General features: G+C 44.2%; 1 protein-coding gene across 3 annotated transcripts in view; it reads left to right on the forward strand.

Moving 5' to 3' along the window:
* Positions 1–27,754, forward strand: part of NFATC3 (nuclear factor of activated T cells 3) — a 494,316-nt gene that overhangs the window by 130,882 nt on the left and 335,680 nt on the right. The window contains exon 2 of one of the 3 annotated variants that reach the window (XM_077288133.1): positions 4,907–5,024. The exons of the other annotated variants lie outside the window; for them this stretch is intronic. The gene's annotated coding sequence lies outside the window, so the exon portion shown is untranslated. The remainder of the gene's footprint in view (positions 1–4,906; positions 5,025–27,754) is intronic. 3 annotated transcript variants of the gene reach the window in all.

A 27,754-nucleotide genomic window follows, 5' to 3' on the forward strand; every position in this document is an offset into this window, starting at 1 on the left:
CATTTTATTATTGTTCCTACCTATGGGGGTGATAAAGGGGGGGGGGGGTTCATTTACTATTATTTTTTTTTTATTTTGATCACTGTGATAGGTTTTATCACAGTGATCAAAATGTACATGGAACGAATCTGCCGGCCGGCAGATTCGGCGGGCACACTACGCATGCGCCCGCCATTTTGGAAGATGGCGGCGCCCATGGAACAGACGGACGGACACCGGGAGGCTCGGTAAGTATGAGGGGGTGGGATCGGAACACGGGGGGAGCGGACAGGCGGACGGGGGAGCCAACAGGCGGGCGGAGGGGAGCGGAGCACAGGATGGAGGACTGGGGAGGAGATCGTGGGGGAGGGGGCAGATAGGGTTTCCAGCCATGGCCGATGATATTGCAGCATCGGCCATCGCTGGATTGTAATATTTCACCACTTTTCATAGGTGAAATATTACAAATTGCTCTGATTGGCTGTTTCACTTTCAACAGCCAATCAGAGCGATCGTAGCCACGTGGAGGCAAAGCCGCCCCCCCTGGGCTAAAGTACCACTCCCCCTGTCCCTGCTGATCGGGTGAAATTGGAGTTAACCCTTTCACCCGATCTGCAGGGACGCGATCCCTCCATGACGTCACATAGGCGTCACAGGTCGGATTGGCACCGACTTTCATGATGCCTACATGGCGTCACAGGTCGGGAAGGGGTTAAGAAAGGCTGCTGTGTCATGCTACTCCGCAATCTAAATCCAAAGAAAGGACTGTGCAATGGTACTCGATTAATTGTAGAAACTCTTGGCACAAATCTCATCGACTGCAGTATTTTTTCTGGGGAGTGTTGTGGTCAAAAGGTTCTCATTCTAAGAATACCATTGGACACTAGCGAAAATTGCGATATCCCGTTTAAGTTAACAAGAAAACAATTCCCACTTTGTCTGGCTTATTCCATGACAATTACAAAATCGCAAGGACAAACATTCGATAAGATTGGCGTTCTCCTACCTTATCCTGTATTCACACATGGTCAATTATACACTGCATTCTCTAGAGTAACAAGTTGTAAAGGTCTTTAAGTTCAAATTGTACCTGGTAGAAGTCACGGAAAAATCTTTGAAAATGACTATACATTTAAAGGGAACCTGTCATTTGAATTTGGCGGGACCATTTTTCAGACCGATGGGCGGTGTTTTCGGGTGTTTTATTCACCCTTTCCTTTCCCGCTGGCCGCACGCTGGCTGCAATATTGCCTTGAAGTTGATTTGCTTTCCTCCATAGAACATGCTTGCGCAAGGCAAGCTTGCCTTGTGCACGCGCAGTATGCTTTGCCCAACTGCGGGCAAAGCCGAAAAGCATTAGTGCGCATGCGCCGGCGCACTATGTCCTGGAAGTATTTCGCTGTGTGGCTGGACATGCTTTTCAGCTTTGCCCGCAGTTGGGCAAACCATACTGCGTGTGCGCAAGGCAAGCTTGCCTTGCGCAGGCGTGTTATACGGAGGAAAGCAAATCAACTTCAAGGCAATATTGCAGCCAGCGTGCGGCCAGCGGGAAAGGAAAGGGTGAATAAAACACCCGAAAACACCGCCCATCAAACCGAAAATAGGTCCTGCCAAATTCAGGTGACAGGTTCCCTTAAAATTTCTCTGTAAACACAATTAAACTTAATTTATGTTTCGTTATGAAATTTGTTTAGATGCTGGAATGAATAAAAAAACGCACATCTTAGGCTTCTTTCACACTTCAGTTTTTTGGCGTCAGTCACTTCCGACATAATGACGGATCGACGGATCCGTCACAATAGTTGAAAAAACGGATGTAACGGATCCGTTTTTTTGACGGATCCATTACTCGGGGGTTGTATATACTTTTTGGAGCATGCGCAATTGAAAAAAATTGAAAAAACGGATTGGGGCGACGGATCCGCCGTAATGACGGTCGCGACGGATCCGTCACCCATAGGTGGCCATTCTATGAAATGACGGACGCGACGGATCCGTCGCGATCCGCCATTTCAACGCAGACAAAAAAAGTTGCAATGACCGTCAATGTCTAGATGACGTCCGCCAAATTTTGACGGATCCGTCAAAAAACGGATCCGTCGAAAAAAAAAAAAACGGATCCGTTTTTTGAGGAAAATGGCGGATTTAGACTGACGCCAAACAACTGAAGTGTGAAAGAGGCCTTACTGAATCCAGTTTGTTTTTGATTTTACACTATGAATAAAATGTATTAGTATTATTAAGATTTTTTGATTATTATTATTATTAACTTCATTTAAGTTAATTTACCACCTGCGTAAAGGTACCGTTACACTAAACGACTTACCAACGATCCCGACCAGCGATAGGACCTGGCCGTGATCGTTGGTAAGTCGTTGTGTGGTCGCTGGGGAGCTGTCACACAGACAGCTCTCTCCAGCGACCAACGATCAGGGGAACGACTTCGGCATCGTTGAAACTGTCTTCAACGATGCCGAAGTCCCCCTGCAGCACCCGGGTAACCAGGGTAAACATCTGGTTACTAAGTGCAGGGCCGCGCTTAGTAACCCGATATTTACCCTGGTTACCATTGTAAAAGTAAAAAAAAAAAAACAGTACGTACTCACATTCTGATGTCTGTCACGTCCCCCGGTGTCCACAGGGTTAAAACTGCTTTCGGCAAGAGCGCTGCTAATATGCATGCGCTGCTGCCAAGAGCTTCCCTGCACTGAATGTGTCAGCGCCGGCCGTAAAGCAGAGCACAGCGGTGACGCTCTGCTTTACGGCCGGCGCTGACAGTCAGGGCAGGGAAGCTCTCGGCAGCAGCGCGTGCATATTAGCAGCGCTCTTCCCGAAAGCAGTTTTAACCCTGTGGACACCGGGGGACGTGACAGACATCAGAATGTGAGTATGTACTGTTTTTTTTAAAACTTTTACAATGGTAACCAGGGTAAATATCGGGTTACTAAGCGCGGCCCTGCGCTTAGTAACCCGATATTTACCCTGGTTACAAGTGAACACATCGCTGGATCGGCGTCACACGCGCCGATCCAGCGATGACAGCGGGTGATCAGCGACCAAAGAAAGGTCCTGATCATTCCCATCGACCAACGATCTCCCAGCAGGGGCCTGATCGTTGGTCGCTGTCACACATAACGAGATAGTTAGCGGGATCGTTGCTTACGTCACCAAAAGCGTGACGTTGCAACGATATCGTTAACGATATCGTTATGTGTGACTCAGCCATAAGCGCTATTGAATGTTGTCATTATTTACTTAAGTTTAATCACCAGCAGTGTTAATTAGATAGCAATGAGCGTGCCGAGCGTTAGTTGGCTGGAAACAGCTAGTATATAATATTTTGCAGTCTCTTTTGGTAAAATAGAAGACAAGAAAGGAATACTTCTTTTTAGAGCCTAGAAGTCAGTGTAATTGTATAATTCACTGTCCTAGGATAACAATAAAAGCAGTAAAAATTAGCAGTGATAGCAGGAGAATGGAGAAATGATAATTGTGGTTCTCTTACTGGTTATTTGAGTTCCTTGATCCCATAGCAGCACTCCTTTATTATTTTGCTGTGGTGTTATCCGCACTCAGCAAAACATCCTGATATTGCCTTACACCCACATCAGCCATAACATTGAAACCATGTGTCTTGTATTGTGTACATCCCCCTGGTGCCCAGAAGCCCTCTGAGCCATCTATGCATAGGAAGGACCTCACCAGACTTAACCTTCTCAGCAGTTTATAGCTTTCCTGTGGGATTATCCTGGATGGGCTAGCACTTGCCTCCTGTGGACACCAATATGACCCTACTGCTAGTTCACAAATTGTCCTTCCCTGGACCAGTGTGGAAGATACTTGCCTTTGTATACAGGGAATACACCACAAGACTTGCCATTTTGGTGTGGCTCCGAGCCATTGATCTAGCCCAGAGCTTCACAAGCTGTGATGCACATTGGAAGATCTTAGTTTTACAGAAGTGATTTAAAATCTTTATATGGATGTCCCAATCTTTGGTTTAGGTCCAAAATGTTCAAATTTTTTTTACTTTTCCTGTTATTCAGAGTTCAGCAAATAAATGCAATATAAAGCTAAATAGTCCTATACACCTTTTCTGCCACACTTCATGGTTTTTTGTGCCTCTTTGCCTCACTTCCCGTGCCTTTGCACCAGCTCTGTTGTCATTGCGATTACTTCCTCTTCAGAATTTTCTTTGTACTTCGTACTACATTCCCATCATATGTTGTGCTAGGCTGCAATGATTGGGTCATGGCTTCCCCACCCAAAATGTGTACTACAGCTGCATTGATGGGTTGAAAAAGCATAAGATATGTCTCAGAAATTGGTGACACAAGTTCTAAATCATAGAATAGTCAGTGTAATTGTACTGACCTGGAGACTAAATAACACGTCTGTTTTATTGGAGCAGTATTAAAACTACGGTAAACCAAAAAGACAATGGCATAATTGCGTGTTTCTCAATATTTCACTCCACCTGGGTACTGTCATTCAGAACTTCTACTTGTCCCTGCAAAAAATAAGTATTTTCTTAACAGGAAAATTAAAAAAGTTACACTCTTCAAAGGGAAGAAAAAAAAAACGAAAGCAAAAAATGAAAATGGGTTAATCTCCCGATTATCTAGCAAAATCTGTAATCCACTGAGAGTGAAGAAGAGGCCTTAAAGGATGGGTTTTCATGTCAGCCAGGGTCCAAATGAAAGCTTTTGCTCTACTATTTTTCAACAAATAAGATTTATAAAAAAAAACTTTAACCAGTTTAGAAAAATTCTTGTAACATTGTAACATTAAAAAAAAAAATAAAAGCAAAAGTTCAAATCATCCTCATTTTCACTCATTTGGTATCTCTTTTTTCCTAAAAGTTGAATGTATCAAGATAACTTAATTTCTAACGTTGTGGTGTTTTGTTTTTTTCTTTTGGCTACAGCAACGTTGCACTAAGATCAGAACATTGTCTCTATCCTAAAATGGTATCAATAAAAATGTCTTCTCGGAGTGCATAATACAAGCCTTCACAGAACACTATATCCCGAAAAATGAAAACGGTATGGATCTAGTAAAATGGCAACACACTTTTTTTATTTTCATTTTTTTACGAAATTCTGAATTATTTTTTCACTGCTTAAATAAAAACAAAAAACAAAAAAACAACTATGCGCGTTTGGTATCTGCGTTCTCGTACTGATCTGGGAATCATATTTCCAATTTGGGGTCACCTTATAGCAGGGTGGATTTGATTTAAATCTAACTGATTTAAATCACGAAAGAAACAAACAATAGCACACTGGCGCTGATGAGAAATATATGTGCAAGCTGCTGATATCAGACGGGTACCGTGCCTCGCCCGTCACACCTGCTGGTGAACCAAAACAAAAAATGAGATATCGCGCTAAAACACTGTATATACTAATCTAACCTATTAAGGGTTAGCAAGGGACTTTACTATAATCACAAGCTAACATCACTGAAAATGCCAAAAACGGTGTAGATGTTACAAAGAAGTGAGCACTGCTCCTTACCCAGAGGATGGCTTGATGAGGGTTTCGGCTGGCATAGCGATGCTAGTTATAAGTGTCGGTTGCTGTGTCTACCGGACACCTGGCGGCAAGAGTGGACTGTGAAAATGCCCATAGTAAGAAGACGCGCAGAGCCAGAAGCGCTCCGGCCGGTAGCGATCCTGGATGCGCGTGTAAAAATGGCCGACGCTGCTAACCCAGCAGCATGTGACGTCACAAAAACTATGGCGTGTAAAGTGGGGCAAGAAGCTAACCAACGCGTTTCGAGGGACTCCGTCCCTCTTCGTCAGGGTATCACGATTTAAATCACTAGTCAGTAAGGCTTGATTTAAATCAGTGATTTAAATCAAAGTTTCTACCTAAACTAGTTCTTGCTACTTTAACATGCAAGTAGATGAAGATTTTTAGAATCACTTTTTATATTACTTTTTTCTCCCCAGTTTAATGGGTTAATCATTCATATTTGGACACCACTGTTCTGTTGTACTTAGGAAGGAGAAAAATAATCCTGACCTTAATAACAATTTAAATAGATTTATTCAACTGAAACAATAACTACATTACAGCATAAGTTATTTGCTTAAACAAACATCCATGTTTGTTAACTAATTTGGCTAAACAAAATATATATATATTTTAAGAAACTTAGACTGTCAGCCCAGCCGACACATGAATATCTTAAATACTACTGTCCCTTCCGTCCTCTGTAGCTCACTTGTCGTCATCTTCATCATCATCTTCTTCTTTGTTCCTATTCAGAATCTGGAAAAGAAAAACAAGCTTTCCTGCTTTATTGGGTCCCAACCGATTTCTCAATTTAGAATGAATGAGTCCAAAGGAAGAGAATATTCTTTCAACGCCTGCAGAAGAAGCTACTGCTGTTAAAAGTGAAATCTTTACTTGAACAGTCTCTAAATCCAAGCGCTTAAGTGACTTCCACCAGTTTACTGGTGTGACCTTCCTTAAAATATCTTCAGCAAACATATATTTCTTGAATGCTTCCCCCTTAGCTCTGAAGTTTATTATAGTTGGCATTAAAGATGGATGATTGCTGGATACCCATGTCATAGCTAACTCCTCTTCCTCAGCACTTAGGTTTTGACCCTGATATTGGATATTGACAATATTTGCCAAAAAATGAGCTGGAGTCAGTGCTTGTCCCATTCGTTTGTTTACTGCTTGTAATTTAATTCTGTCCATGTGTAGTTCTGTTTTTAAGTGTTCACTCAGTTCCTTCCAAATTTCAACAGCATCCGCAATAAAACAGCTATTTTTCTGTATTTTGTTTAACCCCTTCCCAACCCATGACGCCACGTAGGCGTCATGAAAACCTGTGCCAATCCGACCCATGACGCCTATGTGGCGTCATGGAATGATCGCGTCCCTGCAGATAGGGTGAAAGGGTTAACTCCAATTTCACCCGATCTGCAGGGACAGGGGGAGTGGTACTTCAGCCCAGGGGAGGGTGGCTTCACCCCCCCCCCCGTGGCTACGATCGCTCTGATTGGCTGTTGAAAGTTAAACTGCCAATCAGAGCGATTTGTAATATTTCACCTAAAAAACTGGTGAAATATTACAATCCAGCCATGGCCGATGCTGCAATATCATCGGCCATGGCTGTAAGCACTGATGTGACCCCCCCCACCCCACCGATCGCCCCCCCCAAGCCACCGATCTGTGGTCCACTCCCCTCTGTCTTGTGCTCCGCTCCCCCGTCCTCCTGTCCGCTCCCCCGTGCTATGCCACCCCCCGTGCTCCGACGCCACCCCCGTGCCCCGATCTCCACCCCCTTATACTTACCGAGGCTCCCGGTGTCCATCCGTCTTCTCCATGGGCGCCGCCATCTTCCAAAATGGCGGGCGCATGCGCAGTGCGCCCGCCGAATCTGCCAGCCAGCAGATTCGTTCCAGGTATATTTTGATCACTGAGATATAACCTATCACAGTGATCAAAATAAAAAAAATAGTAAATGACCCCCCCCTTTATCACCCCCATAGGTAGGGACAATAATAAAAAAAGAAAATATTTTTTTTTCTTTTTCCACTAGGGTTAGGGTTAGAACTAGGGTTAGAACTAGGGGTAGGGTTAGGGGTAGGGGTAGGGTTAGGGCATGTGCACACAGTGCGGATTTGGCTGCGTATCCGCAGCGGATTGGCCATGGATCCGCAGCGGATTGGCCTCGGATCTGCAGCGGATTGGCCGCGGATCCGCAGCAGATTGGCCGCTGCGAATTCGTAGCAGTTTTCCATCAGGTTTACAGTACCATGTACAGCTATGAAAAACCAAATCCGCTGTGCCCATGGTGCGGAAAATTCCGTGCGGAAACGCTGCGTTGTATTTTCCGCAGCATGTAAATTCTTTGTGCGGATTCCGCAGCGTTTTACACCTGTTCCTCAATAGGAATCCGCAGGTGAAATCCGCACAAAATAACACTGGAAATCCGCTGGAAATCTGCAGGTAAAACGCAGTGCCTTTTACCTGCAGATTTTTCAAAAATCGTGCGGAAAAATCTCACACGAATCCGCAACGTGGGCACATAGCCTTAGGGTTAGGGTTGGAATTAGGGCTAGGGTTGGAAATAGGGTTAAGATTAGGCTTGTGGTTAGGGTTACGGATAGGGTTAGGAGTGTGTTGGTGTTACAGTTGTGGTTAGGGTTGGGATTAGGGTTAGGGTTGGGATTAGGGTTACGGGTGTGTTGGGGTTAGGGTTGTGGTTAGGGGTGTGTTGGGGTTAGGGTTGTGATTAGGGTTAGGGCTACAGTTGGGATTAGGGTTAGGGGTGTGTTGGGGTTAGTGTTGAAGTTAGAATTGAGGGGTTTCCACTGTTTGGGCACATCAGGGGTCTCCGAACGCAACATGGCACCACCATTGATTCCAGCCAATCTTGCGTTCAAAAAGTCAAATGGTGCTCCCTCCCTTCCAAGCCCCGACGTGCGCCCAAACAGTGGTTTACCCCCACATATGGGGTACCAGCGTACTCAGGACAAACTGGGCAACAACTGTTGGCGTCCAATTTCCCCTTTTACCCTTGTGAAAATAAAAAATTGCTTGCTAAAACATCTTTTACCCTTCGCCACGACAGCACCCCACATGAGAGAGAGGGATCCGCCCCATAGGAACAGGAAACCTACAGAATAAAAGGAGGCGGTCCCCTCTCCTCCTCAGTTTAGGTTTCCTGTTCCTACAGGGACCCGGCTTACCTACAGATGAAGAGGATCCCTGGGCCATGCACCCGCCTGCGCCGGTGTCTGAGGGAACGGCAGGGGCTGCGGTTCCAGAAGCAGCGGCGGGGGAGCCCCTGCTTGCAGCCTCCTCCCTCGTCTGGCCAAACATCCACGGTCCGGGTCCAGTCACCGTGGGTCGGCCTGGCACCGTGAGGACGCGCGCGCTGCAGCGGCCGGCTTAATACTTCTGGCCGCCGCATGGTTAGTGAGAGCGGCGCGTCTAACCCGGAAGTCACTGGAGCACTTCCGGGTTGGTCCGAGGAGGCAGGAGAATGGGCGGCAGTTTTAAAAATGCAGCGCTAGCGTCGGGTTGGTGTGTGTAAGATGGTTTCACCGGCCGACGAAGCGCACCTGCCCGCAGTGCAACAGCGTTCTCCCAGCAAGGAGAGAAGCGCTAGGAGCAGCACAAAGAGTGGTGGTCGACCTCCAGAGAAGGGATCTACCACCAAACGAAATCCGCCTCCTGTCAGCTTCACTGGGTGCGTTTTTGAAAGAGTCTCTTCCTATATGCTGATATATGTTCCTCCTGTATCCTTCCTCTAGACCAGGAAATGGACACACAAGTCCAAGCACAAGGAATGTGCTTTATGTACGCAGCCCCTCCCGGATGATTACGCTAAGAAACTGTGTTCGGAGTGTATCATGCAAACCTTACGGCAGGAAAATATAATGACTCCATCAGATGTCAGAGCCATAATCCGGGAAGAAATGCAGGGTTTGGCGCAGACAAGTAGCACCAGTACCCGTCAGCTTAGCAGGTCCCGATCTCCAGTTAGTTCAGAGTCAGAGGATGTAAGTATATCCTCAGGCGAAGCGGGATCTCAGCCGAGCTCATCCGAAACTGAAGGGGGGCTTTGTCTTCCCAACAGCAGTGTGGACAACTTAATAAAATCTGTCAGGAGCACGATGGGGTGCTCAGATGAAAAAGAAAAGAAATCGGCTCAGGACATAATGTTCGCGGGGTTAGGACAGAGGAAATGTAGATCCTTCCCTGTCATACAAACCATTAAGGAAATTATTAAAAAGGAGTGGGATAAGCAAAACAGAGGTTTCCTACCATCATCCTCTAAAAGACGCTATCCCTTCAGCGACGAGGAGCTGAATTCCTGGTCAAAGGTGCCGAAGGTTGATGCCGCTGTAGCCTCCACAACCAAGCAGTCGGTCCTACCAGTGGAGGATTCAGGGGTCCTGACAGACCCGCTGGACCGTAAAGCAGAAGCTTTACTAAAAAGGTCGTGGGAAGCCAACACGGGGGCGTTCAGGCCCGCCATATCTAGTACCTGCACTGCAAGGTCACTACTAGTGTGGATGGAGCAACTGGAGGAACAGATTAGAGGTAGAACTTCGAGAGAGTCAATCCTGCCGAAATTCCCTCTAATTAAAGAAGCAGTAGCATTCCTGGCTGATGCCTCCGTGGATTCGCTACGTCTTGCAGCCAGGTCAGCCGGCCTAGTAAACACAGCCCGGCGAGCACTCTGGCTAAAAAACTGGAAAGGGGACGCACAGGACAAAACAAAACTTCGTGCGATCCCCTGCCAGGGTGAGTTCCTTTTTGGAAAAACGCTGGATGAACTCCTGAATAAAGCAGGAGAAAGGAAGAAAGGCTTCCCTAACCAGTATCTTCCATCTTACAGGAGAGCCTTCAGAAGACGCCCCTTTACCAGGAACAAGCCGTTCGAACAAAGGGAGTGATGGGAGTCGAAGGACCCGAAGCAAAAAGGTGCCTTTTTTAGCGGGTCCCATAATCCGAAGCGCAAATACAGGAAGTGGGCGGCAGATTAAAATTCTTCCTTCCCAAATGGGAACAAATAACATCCAGCCAGTGGATTCTGGACATTGTGAAATACGGCCTAAAATTGGAATTTGACCGAATCCCTTGGGATTCCTTTATAGTAACATCACCAAAAGGTCAAGACCAACAAAGGGCTCTGGAATCAGAGATCCTATCTCTTCTATCTAAAAAAGTCCTGATAGAAGTTCCCCGGGATCAAGAAGGTAAGGGGTTCTATTCCCCTTTATTCTTGATCAATAAGCCAGATGGTTCATTTAGAACCATCATAAATCTCAAAAGATTAAATTCCTTCCTGCGTAATCATGCCTTCAAAATGGAATCCATTAGTTCTACCATAAAACTCTTATTTCCTAGGTGTGTCATGGCCGGAATAGACTTAAAAGATGCCTATTATCATCTTCCCATACATGTCGAACATCAGCAGTACCTAAGGGTAGCAGTCACCCTGGAAGGACAGGTTCGTCACTTTCAGTATGTAGCAATGCCATTTGGGCTTTCTATGGCTCCCCGCATCTTCACTAAGGAGATATTAGAAGTGATGGCTCATCTACGCCAACGAGATACCTTGATAATACCCTACCTAGATGACTTTCTAGTAGTAGGAAACTCTATACTTCAGTGTAAAACTCGTTTATCTAATACGATCTCGTCCCTACAGGAGTTAGGTTGGATCGTCAACTTCGAAAAATCCCGGCTGAATCCAGAAACCGTTCAGACATTTCTAGGAATCCAGCTAGACTCCGTAAGTCAGAGATGCTTCCTTCCTCAGTCAAAAAGACTGACTACAGGTCCTTCTCAAAAAATTAGCATATAGTGTTAAATTTCATTATTTACCATAATGTAATGATTACAATTAAACTTTCATATATTATAGATTCATTATCCACCAACTGAAATTTGTCAGGTCTTTTATTGTTTTAATACTGATGATTTTGGCATACAACTCCTGATAACCCAAAAAACCTGTCTCAATAAATTAGCATATCAAGAAAAGGTTCTCTAAACGACCTATTACCCTAATCTTCTGAATCAACTAATTAACTCTAAACACATGCAAAAGATACCTGAGGCTTTTAAAAACTCCCTGCCTGGTTCATTACTCAAAACCCCCATCATGGGTAAGACTAGCGACCTGACAGATGTCAAGAAGGCCATCATTGACACCCTCAAGCAAGAGGGTAAGACCCAGAAAGAAATTTCTCAACAAATAGGCTGTTCCCAGAGTGCTGTATCAAGGCACCTCAATGGTAAGTCTGTTGGAAGGAAACAATGTGGCAGAAAACGCTGTACAACGAGAAGAGGTGACCGGACCCTGAGGAAGATTGTGGAGAAGGACCGATTCCAGACCTTGGGGAACCTGAGGAAGCAGTGGACGGAGTCTGGTGTGGAAACATCCAGAGCCACCGTGCACAGGCGTGTGCAGGAAATGGGCTACAGGTGCCGCATTCCCCAGGTAAAGCCACTTTTGAACCATAAACAGCGGCAGAAGCGCCTGACCTGGGCTACAGAGAAGCAGCACTGGACTGTTGCTAAGTGGTCCCAAGTACTTTTTTCTGATGAAAGCAAATTTTGCATGTCATTCGGAAATCAAGGTGCCAGAGTCTGGAGGAAGACTGGGGAGAAGGAAATGCCAAAATGCCTGAAGTCCAGTGTCAAGTACCCACAGTCAGTGATGGTGTGGGGTGCCATGTCAGCTGCTGGTGTTGGTCCACTGTGTTTCATCAAGGGCAGGGTCAATGCAGCTAGCTATCAGGAGATTTTGGAGCACTTCATGCTTCCCTCGGCTGAAATGCTTTATGGAGATGAAGATTTCATTTTTCAGCACGACCTGGCACCTGCTCACAGTGCCAAAACCACTGGTAAATGGTTTACTGACCATGGTATTACTGTGCTCAATTGGCCTGCCAACTCTCCTGACCTGAACCCCATAGAGAATCTGTGGGATATTGTGAAGAGAAAGTTGAGAGACGCAAGACCCAACACTCTGGATGAGCTTAAGGCCGCTATTGAAGCATCCTGGGCCTCCATAACATCTCAGCAGTGTCACAGGCTGATTGCCTCCATGCCACGCCGCATTGAAGCAGTCATTTCTGCCAAAGGATTCCCGACCAAGTATTGAGTGCATAACTGAACATTATTATTTGATGGTTTTTTTGTTTGTTATTAAAAAACACTTTTATTTGATTGGACGGGTGAAATATGCTAATTTATTGAGACAGGTTTTTTGGGTTATCAGGAGTTGTATGCCAAAATCATCAGTATTAAAACAATAAAAGACCTGACAAATTTCAGTTGGTGGATAATGAATCTATAATATATGAAAGTTTAATTGTAATCATTACATTATGGCAAATAATGAATTTTAACACTATATGCTAATTTTTTGAGAAGGACCTGTATACAATCAAGGGTATCAGACGCAATACGCAACCCCTACATGACACTAAGGAAAGCCATGTCCTTACTGGGGTCATTATCATCATGTATCCCTGCTGTACCATGGGCACAATTTCATACTCGTCAATTGCAGTATGAAGTATTGTCGGCTCAGGGAAAAGACGGATTTCTAGAAAGTAGAATAACTCTTTCCAAAGATGTCTTAGAATCACTATCCTGGTGGCTAGACATGGACCACCTCTCGGGGTGTGCCATGGATGATAGACCCGTCTAAAATAATTACCACCGACTCCAGCCCTATTGGGTGGGGAGCACATATGGAAGACAGTCTGGCCCAAAATACTTGGGACCAGGCAGAATTTTCGTGTTCCTCCAATTGGAAGGAGTTAAAAGCAGTAGAATATGCCTTAAATCATTTTCTTCCGCAGATTCAAGGAGCAAATGTAAGAATTTACTCGGACAATTCCACCACAGTGGCATATGTGAACCGTCAGGATGGTACAAGGTCAGGAAGTCTAATGACCATAGCTGCAGACATCTTTCAGCTGGCAGAGACTCATCTAACATCCCTAACAGCCCTGCACATCAGAGGTGTAGAGAACATCAGGGCAGACTACCTCAGCCGAAACGAGATACGTCAAGGGGAATGGACCTTAAACAAATCCATATTCAGAATGATAACAGAATCATGGGGGATACCACAAATTGACCTATTTGCCACAAGAGACAACCGGCAAGTAAAAAGGTTCGCTTCCCTGAACACCATGGATCACCCAGATATGTTGGACTCTCTCCACCATCCTTGGAGGTTCAGACTGGCATAAGCCTTTCCTCCGATGTCTCTGATTCCTCTAGTGATCAGAAAGATCAGGAGGGAACAAGCAAGAGTAATCCTCATTGCACCATTCTGGCCGAAAAGACCATGGTTCTCTTGTCTACAGACCATGTGCCTATTGCGATCCATGGATTCTCCCATCAGACAAGGAGCTGCTGTCCCAAGGCCCCTTTTTCCACCCGCAAGTGAAAGGTCTTCACTTGACGGCGTGGAATTTGAGAGGCAACTATTAAGTTCAAGAGGGTTCTCAGCAGAACTAGTAAACACCCTCTTATTGAGCAGAAAAAGATCTACCACCCTAATATATAGTAGGGTTTGGAATAAATTTTTAGACTTTTACACGGTACCGTTCACTAAGCAAGTTCCAGTCACACCTATTCTAGAGTTCTTGCAAAAAGGCCGAGAGTTAGGGTTATCTGTAAATACCTTAAGAGTTCAGGTCTCGGCATTAGGAGCCCTATATGGATGCAATATAGCAGCTAATAGGTGGATCTCCAGATTCATAAAATCTTGTGAACGTAGTAAACCGGTCCATATTCCCCGTCTACCTCCGTGGGATTTAAATCTAGTATTAGAGGCCTTAACCAGCTCCCCATTTGAGCCACTAGATTCAATACCTTTAAAAGTCCTGACATATAAAGTAGCCCTCTTGGTAGCCCTAACCTCAGCTAGATGGGTTAGCGACATCCAGGCCCTATCAGGAGACCCACCCTTCTTACTGATATTTCATGATCGGATAGTCCTAAAACCAGACCCCTCATACCTCCCTAAGGTAGCGTCCACCTACCACATGTCACAAGAGATATTTCTCCCTTCCTTTTTTGATTCACCTGTAACTCCAGAACAACATAAGTTCCACACCTTAGATGTCAGAAGAGCCATCCTGACATATAGAAAGGTCTCAGACTTGGAGGGAGAGTAGGGCTCTGTTTACCTCCTTTCAGGGCCACAAGAAAGGACATGGGGTCACGAGAGCTACCATATCTCGGTGGATCAGAGATGCTATCTGCTTGGCCTATACGTCAAAAGGCAAGATTCCTCCAGTGGGTATAAAAGCGCACTCAACACGAGCCATGGCGTCCTCCTGGGCGGAACAAGCAGATGTACCGATCCATTTAATATGTAAGGCCGCAACTTGGTCTACACCTTCTACCTTTTACAACCATTATAGACTTGATCTATCTACATTTCTGATCTGACCTTTGGTACAGCTGTTCTTAATACAGTAATCCCACTCAAATAATGACTCTGAAAATCTCTCATGTGGGGTGCTGTCGTGGCGAAGGGTAAAAAGCTGGATTACCTACCGGTAATGCTCTTTTAATGAGTCCACGACAGCACCCATTTACTACCCTCCCTAAGTTATGCACAGCTCTTCCTTTTAAGATCACAAATAATGGTTGTATAGAGTTTAAGATATTTATGTTGCTGAATAAGAATTAATACTAAAGCTTTTGCGGTTCCCTTTTTGTACTCTGTAAACTAAACTGAGGAGGAGAGGGGACTGCCTCCTTTTATTCTGTAGGTTTCCTGTTCCTATGGGGCGGATCCCTCTCTCTCATGTGGGGTGCTGTCGTGGACTCATTAAAAGAGCATTACCGGTAAGTAATCCGGCTTTTTTTGAGGAAAGAAAAATGATTTTTTTATTTTCACGGCTCTGCGTTGTAAACTTCTGTGAAGCACTTGGGGGTTGAACGTGCTCACCACACATCTAGATAAGTTTCTTGGGGGGTCTAGTTTCCAAAATGGGGTCACTTGTGGGGTGTTTCTACTGTTTAGGCACATCAGGGGCTCTGCAAATGCAACGTGACGCCCGCAGACCATTCCATCAAAGTCTGCATTTCAAATGTCAATACTTCCCTTCCGAGCCCTGACGTGCGCCCAAACAGTGGTTTACCCCCACATATGGGGTATCATCGTACTCAGGACAAACTGGACAACAACAATTGGGGTCCAATTTCTCCTATTACCCTTGGGAAAATAAAAAATTCCAGGCCAAAAATCATTTTTGAGGAAAGAAAAATTATTTTTTATTTTCACGGCTCTGCGTTGTAAACTTCTGTGAAGCACCTGGGGGTTTTAAGAGCTCACTATGCATCTAGATAAGTTCCTTGGGGGGTCTAGTTTCCAAAATGGGGTTAGTTGCAGGGGAGCTCCAATATTTAGGCACACAGGGGCTCTCCAAACGTGACATGGTGTCCGCTAGCGATGGAGATAATTTTTCATTCAGAAAGTCAAATGGCGCTCCTTCCCTTTTGAGCCCTGCCGTGCGCCCAAACAGTGGTTTACCTCCACATATGAGGTATCAGCGTACTCAGGACAAATTGGACAACAACGTTCGTGGTCCAGTTTCTCCTTCTACCCTTGGGAAAATAAAAAAATTGTTGCTAAAAGATCATTTTTGTGACTAAAAAGTTAAATGTTCATTTTTTACTTCCATGTTGCTTCTGCTGCTGTGAAACACCTGAAGGGTTAATAAACTTCTTGAATGTGGTTTTGAGCACCTTGAGGGGTGCAGTTTTTAGAATGGTGTCACTTTTGGGTATTTTCAGCCATATAGAACCCTCAAAATGACTTCAAATGTGAGGTGGTCCCTAAAAAACATGGTTTTGTAAATTTTGTTGTAAAAATGAGAAATCACTGGTCAAATTTTAACCCTTATAACTTCCTAGCAAAAAAAAAAAATGTTTCCAAAATTGTGCTGATGTAAAGTAGACATGTGGGAAATGTTATTTAATAACTATTTTGTGTCACATAACTCTCTGGTTTAACAGAATAAAAATTCAAAATGTGAAAATTGCGAAATTTTCAAAATTTTCGCCAAATTTCCGTTTTTTTCACAAATAAACTCAGAAATTATCGACCTAAATTTACCTCTAACATGAAGCCCAATATGTCAAGAAAAAACAATCTCAGAATCGCTAGGATCCGTTGAAGCGTTCCTGAGTTATTACCTCATAAAGGGACACTGGTCAGAATTGCAAAAAACGGCCAGGTCATTAAGGCCAAAATAGGCTGGGTCATGAAGGGGTTAAAGCTTGAGAGATGGGTTTCAGGAAGCTCAGCATATGTTCAACATTTCTCTTAAGCCCAATGTTGAGGATTTTGGCCATGACAGTGCCATCTATTTTATCTCGATTTTCTTCACAAAGTGTCATCAGAATAGGCCAGTTTTTGATAAACTGCTCAAAACAGTCCACCACAGAGTTCCATCTAACATCTTGTGGGAGCGTTAGCTTGGTTCCACCCATCCTTTTCAGAGCTGCTGCAGCAAAATGATTATTACGGAAGTATGTAGCAATTTCAACAACATTAGCCTTTATTTCTGGAACACTTAAGTCTTTGGCTAAGAGGTGCAGCAAATGAGCACTGCAACCATATGTTATTAGCAGCTTTGTATTCCCTCCCTGCTCTTCTAAATCTCTTCTCATCTTGGATACGTTTGCAGCATTGTCAGTGACTAAACTGCGTACTAGACATTTGAATTTTTATTCACATGTCGTTATAGCTTTTACTGCCACTTGTAAGTATTCTGCTGTGTGTGCATTTTCTGACGTATCAGTTGTTTGTGCAAGGAAGACTTTACCTTCTTCTGTTATACAAGCACATACAATAGGATCATTGTGGACATTACTCCACCCATCAATACTTAGGTTAATAATTTTACCCTCCAGAGCTGTTGCACATTGCTCCATTTCTCTGTCACTTGATCCAGCAGTTTCCCTGCAACATCAGCTCTGCTGGGTGGACTGTATCCTGGTCTCAGTGACTGAACCATATTAATGAAATGTGGGTTCTCAGTCAGACGGAAAGAAGAGTTCGTTGCATAAATAAACTGGGCAATTTTTTCATCAATCAACTCTTTTTCTAATCTGCTAGTTCTTATCACAAACCTATCTATGGTGGTTCCAGGAGGTAAAGGTTTTTTCTTCCTTTTGGGTGATGGTGATATGTGGCTGTGGGTGTCTGATGATGCTGCTGCTGCTAATGAAGCACTATCCTGGATGGATAACTCTGAAACTGTATAACAGGATGATGGTGATCTTGGAGGTGGATAGTTTCCAGAATCCATGAATTCCCCTAAACAAAAAAAGTCAATGCTGTTATTTTATTGTTTATACAATTTCTGCTTATTGTACACAACACATCACTGCCCCTGCCCCAAAAGGAATATTTGTTTTTCTTCATAACTGTACCAAATGACAGTAACATGCAGTAATAATAAGAAATATAATTTTTCTCACACATGACAGTTCAGTCTTTAGAAATAGGATTCAATAAAAATGTTTACCAACCTGAAGATCCTGCCTGTTCAGAAGTGTTTCTTTGGTCATCTTCATCACCGCACTTCTCATGATGTTGCCTCATTCGCGCCACCAGGCCTTGCATCTCTTTGTTGCATCGTTTGCATTTTGCACGCATGCCTGCCTTACCGATAGGCGAAGGAGCTTCATTAAAATATTCCCAAACTGGGTCTCTTTTACGGCCTGCTGCCATTATAAGGAAAGAATGTAATAAACCTCAGATCGTATCGTACACACAAACAGATCCAGACTTGTCTGCCTGTGGCTATGCTGCAGTATTGTGCTCAAAGTTTCACTTTCATTTTCTTGTCTGCTTGCCCTTCCTCCTCCTCACACTTAGATTCACATTCTTCTTGTGTTGTGCAGATCTATTCCACTCCAAACAATCAGAAACATATTGTCTAACTTCTTGGACTTGGCATTGAAGGGGTTGATTCTGTATTCATAGGTTTGTAGAACAATAGGATTAAGGTCTTTTTCTCAACTCTGTTAATGTTGTAACATTTTTGCCGTGAAGAAGAGGCTGGGACCTCTGCGGAGTCAAATTCAGTTTTGAGAACTGCGTAAGTAAAGCGAGCGTCTGTGATAATATAGGAGAGAAACTGCCCACTAATCCTACAGAAACCTCTGGAAGAGCATGGCATTGTGAATGTTACACATATACAGCCTTTATTCTACTGAGTTAAACAACTCAGCTTTATCTCATGATGGAAGAACCTTTGGATGGTAAAATATTTTCCTCAAAAAGCAGTTTATTGAAAAAAAATCCGATTTAAATAAAAAAACTCAGATTTTTTTGATTTTTTTTTTTTTTTTTTTAAATTGATTTTTATCCACCCTGCCTTACAGTGAGCATTGTAAATTAAAAACCTAAAAAACCTATGTTTTAGAGAAAAAGAAAATGACGAACGGCTTCACAGGAGCGCCTAGCTGGTGTTGGGGTTGGTTAAAACGGAAGATACGCTGCAGCTCCAGCTGGATGCCACGCAAGAGAATCAAACAAGAAGGGACTGTGATGAGGGAACAGCCGCCATCTTGGACTGGCATACTAACAGAGATTGGCGTGACTCCATTTTGTCTCCTGGTCACAGGTCTGCAGAGAGGAGTGCTCCTGGCCCCCACCTTTTCTAATGAATAAAGTTCCTTTCAGTATGTTAATGGGCTGAGCACAATGTGGCAGGCAGATAGCATTTCAAAGCCTGAGTGAGGAAGCCACCCCAGCAGGGGACATAGAGGTGCTGGGGGCTTAATTAAAGCACGCATGTCAAGTGGCCACAGGATACACATCTATTATGGCCGTCCAGTCGAACCGTCTCCAACATGGAATCGTGAATTTTGGACGCATCATCCGAGGTACCGGCTCATAAAAAATATCCCCCTCGCCCTAAAGAAATTGCGCATCTAACAGTGTGACTCCCGTGTCCGTGGGAGGTTTGAAACCCGAGATATAGGGATCAGCCTCCCACAGGGACCCAATGGGTCCAGGTTTGATCCCAGTACGACCGGCAGAACAAACCACACGGTTACTGCCCGTGTGCTGATTCGATCATCGTGAGAGAAGTTAACCCATTTATTAGATATTGGCATAAATCTTGCAGGGAGGCAGAGGGGTGGAGATTGCTAAGCCCACCCAGCTACAGGCGGAGGGACACAGCAAGGTTTTAGAGCTGAGGACACTTGGAGAGTGACACACACAGAAGAAGATGACTAACTGAGGAACTACGAAAGAGGGCAGGCCAGTCAGAGGGGGGCAAGCACACGCTTTCTGGGGGCTGCCCAGCAACTAAGCTGTCTACCTGTGGAGCGCAGAGCCCCCTGGCTTCCACAAGCGACCTTCAACCTGGTAAATTGCCCTCCAGCTTTATACCTTTAAGCCTTGTATTATTATTGTTATATTGTACTCTGACTGTAACTCTTGATATATTTTGATTGTATATTTCTTGTATTACCTAGTGCGCCCTTAAGGCAATTAAATCATAAATTAATTTTGGGCTGATCCTTTTACTCTGATTGCGAATCTTAGAATACCCAGCGTGGGTAACAGGGCAGTCTCCCCGGCGGCCGTTTGCTCCAGGTGCAGTTCCCTTACTGACCTGAGAGACAAAGGGGGCGCCGGAGAGCTGTGCCTGTGTAGTGACGTCACGGATTGGTGACGTGGGAGGAACAGGGCTTCCTTCACAGGGACAAAATAACGGTCATAGGAGCGCATGCGAGACGGTGAGCTGATATAAAATCTTCATTTATTAGTTTCCATAACGGGTTTCCACGGAATAGCTCCGTCTTCCTCAGGTGGCAGTTATAGGTAGAGTGGGGTGGGGAAAGTATATAAAGGGAAAGCAGCCTCTGAACAATCAGAAACAATTCCACAGACCGCCCTCATAGTTAAAAAGGCCAATCAAAGCTCCACTAAAGGAATATAACAGGGATGATACAAAAGAAAACACAATTTAAAAACAATCTAAATTTAAAAGACAAATAAGAACAGTACACATAAAATATACACATAATTAATGTTAATATTATGAGTAGCAGCATGCATATATTACGTAATTTTCTCAATAGTGAGGTTTAACCCTTCAGGGCACTTTTCTTTAGTGCATCAAAAGAATTGGAATACATTAAAGCTTACTGTCATCGACCAGATTCCAGATATACCTGACAGGTATAATACTCTAATAAGAAAGAGTTTGTATTTTTAGGGTATGTGCACACGTAGGAAAAGAGGTGCAGAATTTTCTGCACAAAATCCGCATCTGCTGGCAGAATCCGCAGCCGCGGATTTACCGCGATTTTTATGTGGATTTTGTGCGGAATTGATGCGGATTTTATGCGGACTTTCAGCGGTTTTTGCCACTGTGGATTTTTAACATGGAGGGGTGCAGAAACGCTGCAGACCTGCTCAAAAGAAGTGACATGCACTTCTTTGAAATCCACAGCAATTCCGTACTGATTTTTCCGTACCATCTGCACATCTTTTTTTTTTGTCATTGAATAACATTATACTGTACATCACAGTGCGGAACTGCAGCGTTTCTGCGCGGAAAAATCCGCATCGTGTGCACATAGCCTTAAGGTTGGCACACTGGTCCCTGAAGGGTTAAACCTCACTATTGAGAAAATTACGTAAAATATGCATGCTGCTATTCATATATTAATTATGTGTATATTTTATGTTCACTGTTCTTATGTCTTTTAAATTTAGATTGTTTTTAAATTGTTTTATTTTGTATCATCACTGTTATATTCCTTTAGTGGAGCCTAGATTGGCCTTTTTACCTATGTGGGCGGTCTGTGGATTGGTTTCTGATTGTTCAGAGGCTGCTTTCCCTTTAAGGTATGTGCACACGATGCGGAAAACGCTGCGGATCCGCAGCGTTTCCGCAGCAGTTAACCGTGAGTTTATATTACAATGTAAACCTATGGGAAACAAAAAACACTGTGCACATGCTGCGGAAAAAAAACGCGCGGTAACGCAGCGGTTTACATTCCGCAGAATGTCACTTCTTTCTGCGGATTCCGCAGCGGTTTTACACCTGCTCCAAGAAAACCGCAGTTGTAAAACCTCAGTGAAATCCGCAGAAAAACCGCAGTAAATACGCAGCCAAAACGCAGCGTTTTTGCCCTGCAGATTTATCAAATCCACTGCGGAAAAATCAGCTGTGGACCATTCTACATGTGCACATACCCTTACAGTGGGGCAAAAAAGTATTTAGTCAGTCAGCAATAGTGCAAGTTCCACCACTTAAAAAGATGAGAGGCGTCTGTAATTTACATCATAGGTAGACCTCAACTATGGGAGACAAACTGAGAAAAAAAAATCCAGAAAATCACACTTCTGTTTTTTTATCATTTTATTTGCATATTATGGTGGAAAATAAGTATTTGGTCAGAAACAAAATTTCATCTCAATACTTTGTAATACATCCTTTGTTGGCAATGACACAGGTCAAACGTTTTCTGTAAGTCTTCCCAAGGTTGCCACACACTGTTGTTGGTATGTTGGCCCATTCCTCCATGCAGATCTCGTCTAGAGCAGTGATGTTTTTGGCTTTTCACTTGGCAACACGGACTTTCAACTCCCTCCAAAGGTTTTCTATAGGGTTGAGATCTGGAGACTGGCTAGGCCACTCCAGGACCTTGAAATGCTTCTTACGAAGCCACTCCTTCGTTGCCCTTGCGGTGTGCTTTGGATCATTGTCATGTTGAAAGACCCAGCCACGTTTCATTTTAAATGCCCTTGCTGATGGAAGGAGGTTTGCACGCAAAATCTCACGATACATGGCCCCATTCATTCTTTCATGTACCCGGATCAGTCGTCCTGGCCCCTTTGCAGAGAAACAGCCCCAAAGCATGATGTTTCCACCACCATGCTTTACAGTAGATATGGTGTTTGATGGATGCAACTCAGTATTCTTTTTCCTCCAAACACGACAAGTTGTGTTTCTACCAAACAGTTCCAGTTTGGTTTCATCAGACCATAGGACATTCTCCCAAAACTCCTCTGGATCATCCAAATGCTCTCTAGCAAACGTCAGACGGACCCGGACATGTACTGGCTTAAGCAGTGGGACACGTCTGGCACTGCAGGATCTGAGTCCATGGTGGCTGTTGTGAACTCTATTTTTGGGCTCCCTCTAGTGGTCACAAGCGGTACTGTGTAGTGTTGTCTTTTGTAGGTTGACTGTATCACCTGGTTCGTTATCCTTGGTTGGTTTCCTATTTAGCTCACCTGGATACTCAGTTCCTTGCCTGCTATCAATGTATTCAGTGCTCCTCTGATTCCTTGTGATTACCTTGCTCCCAGCCTCTCCAAGACGAGCTAAGTTTTTGTCCGTTCATTTTTGATTATCAGCATTCATCATGTTTCTTGTCCAGCTTGCTAAGATGTGATTTCCTCGCTTGCTGGTTGCTCTAGGGGACTGAGTTTCTCCCCCCACACCGTTAGTTGGTGCGGGGGTTCTTGAATCTCAGTGTGGATATTTTGTAAGGGTTTTTTGCTGACCGCACAGACCCCTTTACTATTTTCTGCTATCTAGTATTAGTGGGCCTCATTTGCTGAATCTGTTTTCACCCCTGTGTATGTGCCTTCCTCTTACCTCACCGTTATTATTTGTTGGGGGCTTCTATATCTTTGGGGATTATTTCTCTGGAGGCAAGAGAGGTCTTTCTCTCTAGGGGTAGTTAGTTCCTCAGGCTGGCTCGAGACGTCTAGGATTTTTTTTAGGCACGTTCACCGGCTACTTCTAGTGTGTTTGGATAGGTTCAGATTTGCGGTCAGTCCAGTTTGCCACCTCCCTAGAGCTTGTCCTATTTTGTTACTTAGCTGGAGTAATTCGTGATCCTCAACCACTAAGGATCATAACCGTATAGCAGGCCAAAAAATGTTTAATGCATCGCAGAAGTGGGATTAAAAGAAGACCTGAGTACATTTTTTTTTTTTTTTTTTGTGCTGCAGTCTGTCTGGCTTCTTTCTTCCCCTTGAACTCTGAGTGGTTTTGAGCTCAGCTGCAGACATGGATGTTCAGACTCTGACTTCTAGTGTGGATCATCTTGCTGCACGGGTGCAAAGTATTCAGGATTTTGTTATTCATAGCCCTATGTCAGAACCACATCAGGAAGTGATAGACAGCAATATACTTTATTCTGCCTCCTGCGGCAACGTTTCGGTCCGAGGACCTTTTTCAAGCACAGTACACACATGTTTCAACCACCATTATATATCAATAGGACCACCCCCATGGTTAACAAACAACCAATGAGAGTGTCACGATCAGATAGAAAAAAACAGCAATATTCAAAAAACCATAAAAATACATAAAAACAATACACAATATCAAACAGATCGTACTTAGCCCCCTCACATATAAGAGAACACCTCTTGATCGCTCCTTTTAATGTATCCCATCTCATAAACCCAGTGTACACGTACCCGGCTTTCCTCATGTAAACATACACCGTCAACCTATTGAGGCAATGCATCAGTGGTTGCCAAGGTTCCATGGGTGCGTGCAGAGTAGGCGCAGCCCAATCAAACCACAGCGCTGGTCCCATGTGACCGCACTGTGTTCGATGTGCAGCGTCCCTCACCCCATAGACCGCCCCACCACTGCGCATGCCCCAACAAAGGATCCGCCCACTGAAGTCCCAGCAAAGATCTTCTCCTCACTGCGCTGCAGGGAATATCACAAGCCCCATATCGTACGGCACAAATTGCAAGGCAGTCCATCAGTGCGCATGTCCTTAGAAGAGCACATCCCAATTCAAGACCGATGTCATAACGTACATGTCCTTAAGGAGCCGCCGACACAATTCTATGATCGATAATAAAGTGCACAAGTCCACACTGTCATGAAACTGGAGTTATATCAAATAGAATCAAGATCATAAGAAGTTCCAGCATGCATGGCATATAATGTCCATAGCCATATATCTTTTTACTTCATACACATATCCCAGAGATTGCAATCATAATGATGAACCGATGTGGATAATGAACCAAATCCATCATATATTGTATGTGATATCCATGTTTCAGCGGCAACCTTAAACATCTTCTTATAACCTTATTCAGATCCTATAATAACATATCAAAAAGGAAAACAAAGGGAAAAAAGGAGAAAAAAAGGGGGGAAAAAAAGGGGACGGTTCCTATTGCACAGTATATGTGACCAACATGGACATCTCAATATCTGACACACTATCTAAAAAAGATGGGTACATAACATATCAAAGTCATACTTCAAAGTATATTATGGTATTACCATATTATGGAAGTACAAACATATTCAAGCCCTTATAGTACATATATATATAGAGAAGGAGGTAAAGATATCAAATCATCGGGGGTGTTGTACCAGTATCAATTCATTTAAAAACAAAACAAAAATACAAATGCAGTTAAAAACAATACACTGTCAAGGACCCACAATCAATCCCATGGATGCTAAAGGAGACACATCTATAGTAGGCAACTCTGTTGATATTCAATATTCATACCTCTTGGAGAGAGTGTATCCAGCTCAAATATCCATTTGAGCTCTTTCCTTTTTAGCATGGAAACCCGGTCCCCACCACGTCTAGGTACGGGGACATCATCAATGATCCTGTATCTCAACTGATTAACCGAATGGCCCATTTCCTCAAAATGCCTAGGTACCGGGAGTTCAATATGCTTAGTTCTAATGGTACTCTTGTGTTTACTGATCCTAGTCCTAACCTCCTTAGTGGTCTCCCCCACATAGTAGAGACCACAAGGACAGCTAAGGACATAGACCACAAAACTGCTCATACAGGTATAGCGTCTCCGTATCTCGTACCTTCTACCCGTATATGGGTGACAGAAAGAAGCGCCCTTTACCATGTTATTACAACACGCACAATTAAGGCATGGAAAATTCCCAAGGCTGGGGCGACTCAGAGTGGTCTGTAGATCCTTTTTGGAACTGCCAATATCCGATACTACCAACTCAACTTTCATATTTCTATTTCTCCTATAGGAGAGTAACGGGGGTAATTGAAATTCACGGATATTGGCATGACCCCTACCAAGTAAAGGCCAGTGTCTGCGTATAACCTCTGAGATCCGGTTGCTAAAACCATTGTATGCCGTTACAAACGGAATTCTCCTATCGGCCACCGCCTTCAACTTTGGATTGAGGAGCTCAGCACGTTCTTTAGATAAAGCTCTGACTTTGTATTTATCCAGATCAGACCTAGAGTACCCCCTAGCCAAGAACTTCAGACACATCTCATTTAGTCTCTCATCAACTAGATCGTCCTTAGAGACAATTCTCCTCACCCTCAGTAGCTGGCTCCATGGTAGGGACTCCACCATACGACGTGGATGTTCACTCGAAAAATGCAATAGATTATTCCTATCTGTATGTTTGACAAACAAATCAGTATGCAAACATCCATCAGATTTATATACACAGGTGTCCAAAAATTGCATTTTGGACTGTGAACAGTCCATGGTGAACCCCAACCCAGGATGAACATTATTCAAATAGAGGTGGAACCGCTCAAGTTCACTATGGTCCCCATCCCAAACCAGGAAAATATCGTCGATGTAGCGCCACCAGCCACTAACACTACCCCAGAACTGCGATGTGTACACGTGCTCGCCCTCCAGGACAGCCATGTAGATGTTGGCATACGTTGGGGCCACATTGGACCCCATGGCTGTCCCACGGCGCTGCAAATAGAACTCATCCCCAAAGAGAAAAAAATTCCTCCCAAGGATGAACTCCAGCAGCGCCAGGGCGAACCGTGCGCAGTCCGGGACAATGTCGGACCCAGCAAGCGCCACACCGACAGCAGATAAACCCCTAGAGTGTTCAATGGATGTATACAATGAAGAGACATCAAAGGAGACCAACCAAGTGGCATCACTGACCTGTACACCCTCCAAGGACTTAATAAAGTCACTAGTATCTCTTACGTACGAGGGTGCAGAAATAGCAAACTTTCGCAACAGCTGGTCCAAGAAGATCGCCACCTTATTGCAGAGAGACCCCCTACCCGATACAATCGGGCGACCAGGGGGCCTCTGCAGATCTTTATGAATTTTCGGGAGGGTGTACAGGACAGGAACCACCGGGTGGTCCACCCTGAGATATCTTGACAATTTAGCATCAATGAGGCCACTATACAATGCCTCATCGATCAGACCATCCAATTCCAATTTGTACATCTGGGTAGGGTTCACCTATAACCTCTCATAAACATCAATGTCTGAAAGTTGCAGCCTTATTTCACCGACATATTGTGCCGTATCCATCACCACCAAAGCCCCGCCCTTGTCGGCTGGCTTGATGGTGATGGATTTATTCCGTTTCAGGATCCCAATTTCTCTACGTTCAGTATGGGATAAATTAGAACGTCCCATTCTATTGCCCTTACATTTCAATTTGGCTATATCAGCTCTCACGAATTTACAAAACGTCTCTACAACAGGATCCTGTACCGGAGGCACAAAATCACTTTTGTTATAGAGGCCAAATGTTTCAAGGGAGAAACATGTCGGTGAAACAGAGGTCGCAACCCTCTCCTTATCAGCAAAGAACAGTGCCAATTTTAAGCGACGAAAAAAAGAGAACAAATCATTATCAACATTGAACCAATTAACACCCCCTGTAGGACAGAAGGACAGGCCCTTGGACAGTACCCCAACCTGTAAATCAGAAAGTGGAAAAGAAGATATATTTACCACCACTGATGGCACCTCACTCACTTCCTCTTCACCTTGGACCTGGTCGTCAAGCCTTGGTTCACTTTTTCGATGTTTCCTGCCACCCCTGTGGCCCTTCCGTCTCCTTGAGAGGGACCGTCCATTCCTTTGGCTAAAAAAGATGTCTCTGTATTTAGCATAGTACCATCATCGGTGGAATCAGACTCACCACCTGTGAATCCAAATGATGTCGAGGTAACTGTACGCTTTTGAGATTTTCTCACTCTCCTAGGGGCACCTCTTGAACGTCCTGAACCTGATGTAGCTCGGTTTGGCATCATATTCTTATATTGCCAGCCATAAACCCTGCCATTACTATAGTCATCCAAGTCTCTAAACCATTTTGATCTTTTGGTATCCTCCAAACCGATCTTAAATTTCTGGAGGTTATCCTCAATTCTGGTATTAATACCACCGAGGTCATCTGCCGAAGTTATAGAGGATAGCGCATTTCTGGTCTCATCACATTTCTGCTTAA

This window comes from Ranitomeya variabilis, chromosome 2 (genome assembly GCF_051348905.1).
Source record: "Ranitomeya variabilis isolate aRanVar5 chromosome 2, aRanVar5.hap1, whole genome shotgun sequence".
Classification (NCBI taxonomy): domain Eukaryota; kingdom Metazoa; phylum Chordata; class Amphibia; order Anura; family Dendrobatidae; genus Ranitomeya; species Ranitomeya variabilis.